Here is a 5,664-nt window from a genome sequence, read left to right on the forward strand (position 1 = left end):
GATGTGTCTGGTTGCATGATTGGGTGAAATATTTATTAATTGGCCCACATCTGGGAGGCATTTTTGAAAAATATTACATTGTGAACGGCGAGTAATCGCTGGCGAGGGGCGGCCAGTTTGCAGGGACTGGGCTGCCACGTTTTGGGGGTTCTGGAGGAAATCAGCCGTGGAAAACGCCGGGTGGTGTCATGAAAGCTGTTAGGCGCCTTTGGAGCTGAACTAGCTGCCTGTAAGCATTTAAGCACGAGGCTCTTCGGGTTAAAACTCCCGCAGACAGATTAAGCAAGACGGATAGAACTAGCGGCGACGAGAAACCCTTTTGTTTGGCAGAGACTGAATTCCTCACCTTCAAGGATCTGGCTTTGCCTCTTGGTGTCCCACAATATGGTCGCGGTTAAATCCCGGACACCATCTAAACAGCACAGGTCGAACCCTGGCCACTGGTTGCCATGGCGCCCTTGTCTGTATGATGAGCGGGTTAAGCTGTTAGGGTTCTGCTGGCCCGTAATATCGCAGAATGACGGCCTGTTTATGCCTTTTGTGAAGATGAAAGGGCCAAATGTTTGTTCGTTTTCACCATGGACTCAATCCGCGAGGTTCTGCGAGCGATGAAAGATTACAGGCCTGCGGCTGGAGCTCAGCACCGAGCCAAAATAAACTCCTTTAAGGAAATGGCCATTGATTAACCTTTAGAATTAGACAGGGAACAGCGTGAGCCATTTAGCAGCTGGTAAATCGGCATTACGCGTCTCCGACTTCGCTGCGTTCCACTCTAATCATGGCAGCTTTATCTCAGCGAATCAAAGCGCCGCTTAGCGGGGAAATCCGACTGCGAGTCAGCGCTCCGAGAGCGGCACGCTTTAATGCCCTTCGCGTTAAAGACATACAGCTTAACGTTTCCTGCTGGACGGGATAGAAGGCAGCTCACTTTTACGCCCTTAATCTGATGCTTTCTTTCGACGGCCTGTGGGGGGAGCCGTTCCCGCGCTTGCCGACAGTCACTGTGGCTCCTGTCTCCTTCCAGCGACTCCGCCTGCATTTCCGGCCGATCCCAAGCGCAGGATGAGCGCGGCTGATCCGCAGCAGCTTCCAAGGGGATAAGCGAACCGCTATTCTTACGACACGGTGAGTCAGACACTGTAATTTAGCTAATCTGCTGCCAATTGTGGTATATGTATACGATGTCGTAGTTTAGTATGTGTGCTAAATGTTCGTTTACTAAATGATATGTAATGTATGGTAAACTTTTTGGGGGGGGGGATTCAGATGGGATGTCTGTGACGTGGAGCTCCTGTCCCCACTTGTGACACCCCACCTCCCAGCCGCATGTAACACACCATCCTTGATCATCCTTTCATGATGGCCTCGCCGTCAGCAACCGCAACGTCATAGCGTGGAGGCTGCCGATCTGGGTCCTTCTTGCACCAGTGAGGGGGAGATACCGGCCAGCTGCGTACCGTAAGGCTCTACGCTACGAAACAATTCCGCACTTAACTAGAAGTCATTACGCCTTAATCTCGGGGCCTCATGGGAACGCTGGCGATTAAGCGGAAAGGAACGGCCGCGGGGTACGAACAGCACATGAAAGGCCGTTTTATTAGTCACGGTCTGATGTGTCTGCGCTGGGTCTCCACCATGTGACTCATCATGTGACTCACCATGCCAGTGTCACCGACCCGGCTCGCTTTTGGGGGGAGTCACTGAGAGCCAGACTCCGTCCCCCGTCATCCTCCTCCAAATGGGCCGCCGACCACCAACAACACGACCGAAGGCAGCTCCATCCCAGGAGAGATCTGGTTGCCATGACGTCTACTGCCAGAGTTGAAATATAAACCAGTGCTGAGTCCCAGCAGGGAAATTCACAGCCCATGTTGCATAGCATAGCATGTGCACTGAACCTGTATCTTTCAAGTGATCGGAAGGTGTGGCCAGTTCCCGATCAGCTACGGCCAAACTCCACCCTCTCCTGAAGCCATTGCTGGCTGATGCACCTTGTTCCTTTACTGGGACACCTGCACTACAAAAATTTCTGCTGTTTTCTGGTTAAACTTTGGGCTGTTCCCATCCTAAATAACCCAGCCCACCCCCCACCCTATTCACTGGACCGGTGCGCCCCCCCCCGGTCCCATTCCTGACCCTACACTTGAACTCCATTGAAAGTGTCCGCAATGCAGAACGTGTCCTGCGCCTTTAAATGGAGGAGACCATGGCGACCCCTGATGCCCCAAACTATGCTCTCGATAAACAGACCGCGAGGCCCCAAACACACTCCACGAGGCGTTTGCTCTGTTTTCTTTTTCCAGTGGGTGTCCTTTCACTCTGCCCCCCCCTTTCCGTCTTTCTCTCCGTATTCGGGTTCCCCTCTTTTGGCTCTGGAGAACGCAGGGGTTTGTCGAAGGGGTGCGGGGCTGTCCCGGGGGAATTCCCATTATGAGGCGGGTAATTCACTCAACGGCAATGCAGCAATTGACACAATCGGGAGCTCAGCACTGCACGGGTCGAGGGCTGGAGCTTTGCACTGCTGCAAACCCTTTAATTAGCTCCTCCAATTCAACGAGCACTTCAGCATCCCGGACACAACTGACTGAAACTGTAACTAGTGCAAGTTCTCAATTGTGGTTTATTACTAAAAACACTGCATATTTTTAAAAATAAGGTGCCTGGTTCTGAAGGCTTGGCAGTTCACATACTCAAACAATGACATTGCATTACCTGTGATACTGTTTATTGGGAACCAGTGCAAACTAATGGTGGATGGGAAGATTAGAGTTTGGCTGCAGGCTCCAAACTTACATTGATCTCTCCTGTAACCTTGACGTAAATCTGGGCATCATGGTTAAATATCTCTCTGCATGAATGGGGAACATGTGGACTGTCAATGGAGTAAATGCAATAAGGTGAGAACCTGCCAGAATGTTCTGCAATGGGAGCCCAGGTCAGATCCAGGAGCACAGGAGGCTGGATGTCCTAAGGGATAAACCCACTACACTGTCCAGAAGAACAAGGGGTCAGCAGGTGACGTGGATGCTGAACAGAAGGGTCTGAGACCAGAAAGTCGTTTGATCGAAGCCCATAAAATGGCATGTAACCAACATCACCTGAACTTCATCGACAGAACGATATGCAACAACAGCGTTATGACAAATCAGGTCCTTCTTCACACAGAGGGGCTGTCAGCTGTGGGACACACTGGTCTGGTTACCCCCCTCCAGAAACCAGGACCAGATCTTCGCCCCTCCCCCCTTTCCTGGTGGGGGGAGGGTTTCAAGTACCATCCTATTCTACTGGTGTGGAGGAAAGCCGATTGAAGAACAGACACAAGTGTGATCTGATAAGAAAGCCGACTTCCCTTTGCTGGGCTGTGTGTTTGGAGAAGCCCGGACCTGCCCACCACCCTGCCTGCTAACGTCTCGCGGGGTTGATCCAGAGTGACAACATCCAAGGCTTTTTATCTGATACCACCCTGTTACATCTAATCCAGCTTTTAAAGGCACTTCTGCTTCATATCTATAGCATGCTATTATTTTTTAAGTGTGCGTTTTACCAGCTGTTGGTTTGCTGCAGTCTGACCTGGGTATTTCAGTTACACTGTCCTGACATTTACAAGTTTATATATTTTTTTTTATTTCTGACTTCTTGCGCGAATGTTTATTTGTGTAGCAACCTTACACCCGACTAAGGAATCCCATTTAGACTCAGTATAAAATAAACCAGACTTCGCAAACATTTTGCCATCGGAGAGCCCGGTAATTTTTTCTGTAACCGCTGGCGATGGACAAATTATAGTAAAATGCAGAATAAGCGTTTTGTGTGATAAACGTAGGGATTGATTGTTGATGTTACACAGTGATGTTGAATGACTTTAAAAATTCTTTATAAAAAATAAATGTGTATATACAGTATTTGTCATGAATACACAGATCGTGTTATTTGTAATATGACTTCGACTAACCGCCTTTCTGGTATCTTCGCAAAACCAGCGATTTTTTCCTCGGTTTCAAATGCGTCTCAGTCCGAGTCGACGACAAGGTGTTTGCTTTATCGCAAGGCAACGAGAGATCTTATTTCCTTCATGTGTGAGAAAACAGAACATATACGTTTTAATCAGACAGCAAAAATAATGGGGAGCCTTTGCCGGTGACAGCACACTGAGGAAATTGGTACAAGCCTGAAGTCATGTATTTCGTGGTGAAACCAGTGCAGTTTCAGCGAGATGCTTATTTGGTGAAACTCAATCAGGCGCCGTGCGACTTGGGCCATAAAAGAGCCTCTTTGCCCCGCATGATCAAACGCTACATGCCGAAGCGGCCCCCGTGCAGCCTGCACCAGCCCGGGAGGGGTGTGAATTTCCCCAGCTCCACTTTGTCGACGGCAACCGAAAATCGGGGGTCTGTCACCACCGTGTTATCATCCCGGATCCCCATGAGCGTTCTGGGGTGGGGGCGGTGACAGTGTCAGCGGTATGTACGTATCTGACCAAAAAAGAATGACAGTAAACCAAAGAAAATTATAAAACAATGAGCATTTTTTGTAGCTGTCGTTGACTTTTAATCGTACTAACTATACAGTGTCAGAAAAAAAGAGTACAGTACCAGTTTGTACCTAATTTGCTTCCCAGTGACAAGCACAGGTACAAATTGTACCCTTTTTTCTGACTGTACATTACCTAGAAAATCATCTTTAGGCTATATTATGATTGTTTCATGAAATTAAATGTGTGTGAAAGAACCTTCCAAATATGTTGCGTTTTTTAAACTTTTTTCTTTTGTGCACATAACGGTTTACCTTCAGCTGAATTGGCCTATCGGTATAATCACTATAATGATTCATGTTTCCTCCATCATGCACGACAAACTACTCATTTCCAGACGACAAGACGAAAAAATGTGCAAGTGACCTTGAGGGCGATTGCCAGTGATCTCCACTTTTGGTAAACACCCGCATACAGACGCCCGTATCGAGGGTGAATAATGCGTTTGGTAGGACGGAGGTGAGGGTCCACCCAGCAGCACTCAGGGAGAGCGAAAACAAAAACACATCTGCGTCCTGTACACGCAGACATCATCCCTTACAATAAAAAATCCTTGGAGGACCTAATGGAAAGCTATTACGATTAAGATAATTATTCTGGAAACCAGCAAGCACAGAAAAAAATGGTCTTTATCTAAGAGTCAATTTTCCAACACCTGTTAACATTTGAGACTTACTTTTGCGGTTCTTTTTCATTTCTCTCTCTCTCTCTCTCTCTCTCTCTCTCTCTCTCTCTCTCGTTTTAGCCTATTTACCCTATGTGACTAAATGCTGATAAATCGCAGTGGATTACACGGTAAAGAGTCTGTCATGAAAAGAATTCCGGCATCATTGACCTATATGTTTAACAATTTAAGGTCATGTAGGCTTGACTATACCTTATATACATATAAGACACACTGTTGGCTTGGTGAACAATAACGAATCAGCCGGGTGTAATAAAGCCATATTGAACTACTCTTGGGGTCCCACCTTTCTTTGAATAGCCCGGGTGTCGTACATGCGAGCAAAAGAAAAGTGAAAGCCATAGTGCAGCCCGGTTTTTCAGGCGGACTTTTTAATGGAGGAAGTCAGTCCTGCCAGCGGTGATAAATCGCGCCGAGGCCACGCCCCCGCAGGGCCCCCCCTCCGTGG

At 48.0% G+C, this 5,664-nt stretch overlaps 1 long non-coding RNA gene across 1 annotated transcript; it reads left to right on the forward strand.

Annotated features, from left to right (window-relative positions):
• Window positions 1–824: 824 nt before the first annotated feature.
• On the forward strand, window positions 825–3,902 carry LOC111848458 (uncharacterized). The gene is made up of 2 exons (XR_002839309.2): window positions 825–1,125; window positions 1,267–3,902. It is a non-coding gene; the product is annotated as an uncharacterized lncRNA (long non-coding RNA).
• Window positions 3,903–5,664: the final 1,762 nt, after the last annotated feature.

The sequence above is a fragment of the Paramormyrops kingsleyae genome, chromosome 20 (assembly GCF_048594095.1).
Source record: "Paramormyrops kingsleyae isolate MSU_618 chromosome 20, PKINGS_0.4, whole genome shotgun sequence".
Classification (NCBI taxonomy): domain Eukaryota; kingdom Metazoa; phylum Chordata; class Actinopteri; order Osteoglossiformes; family Mormyridae; genus Paramormyrops; species Paramormyrops kingsleyae.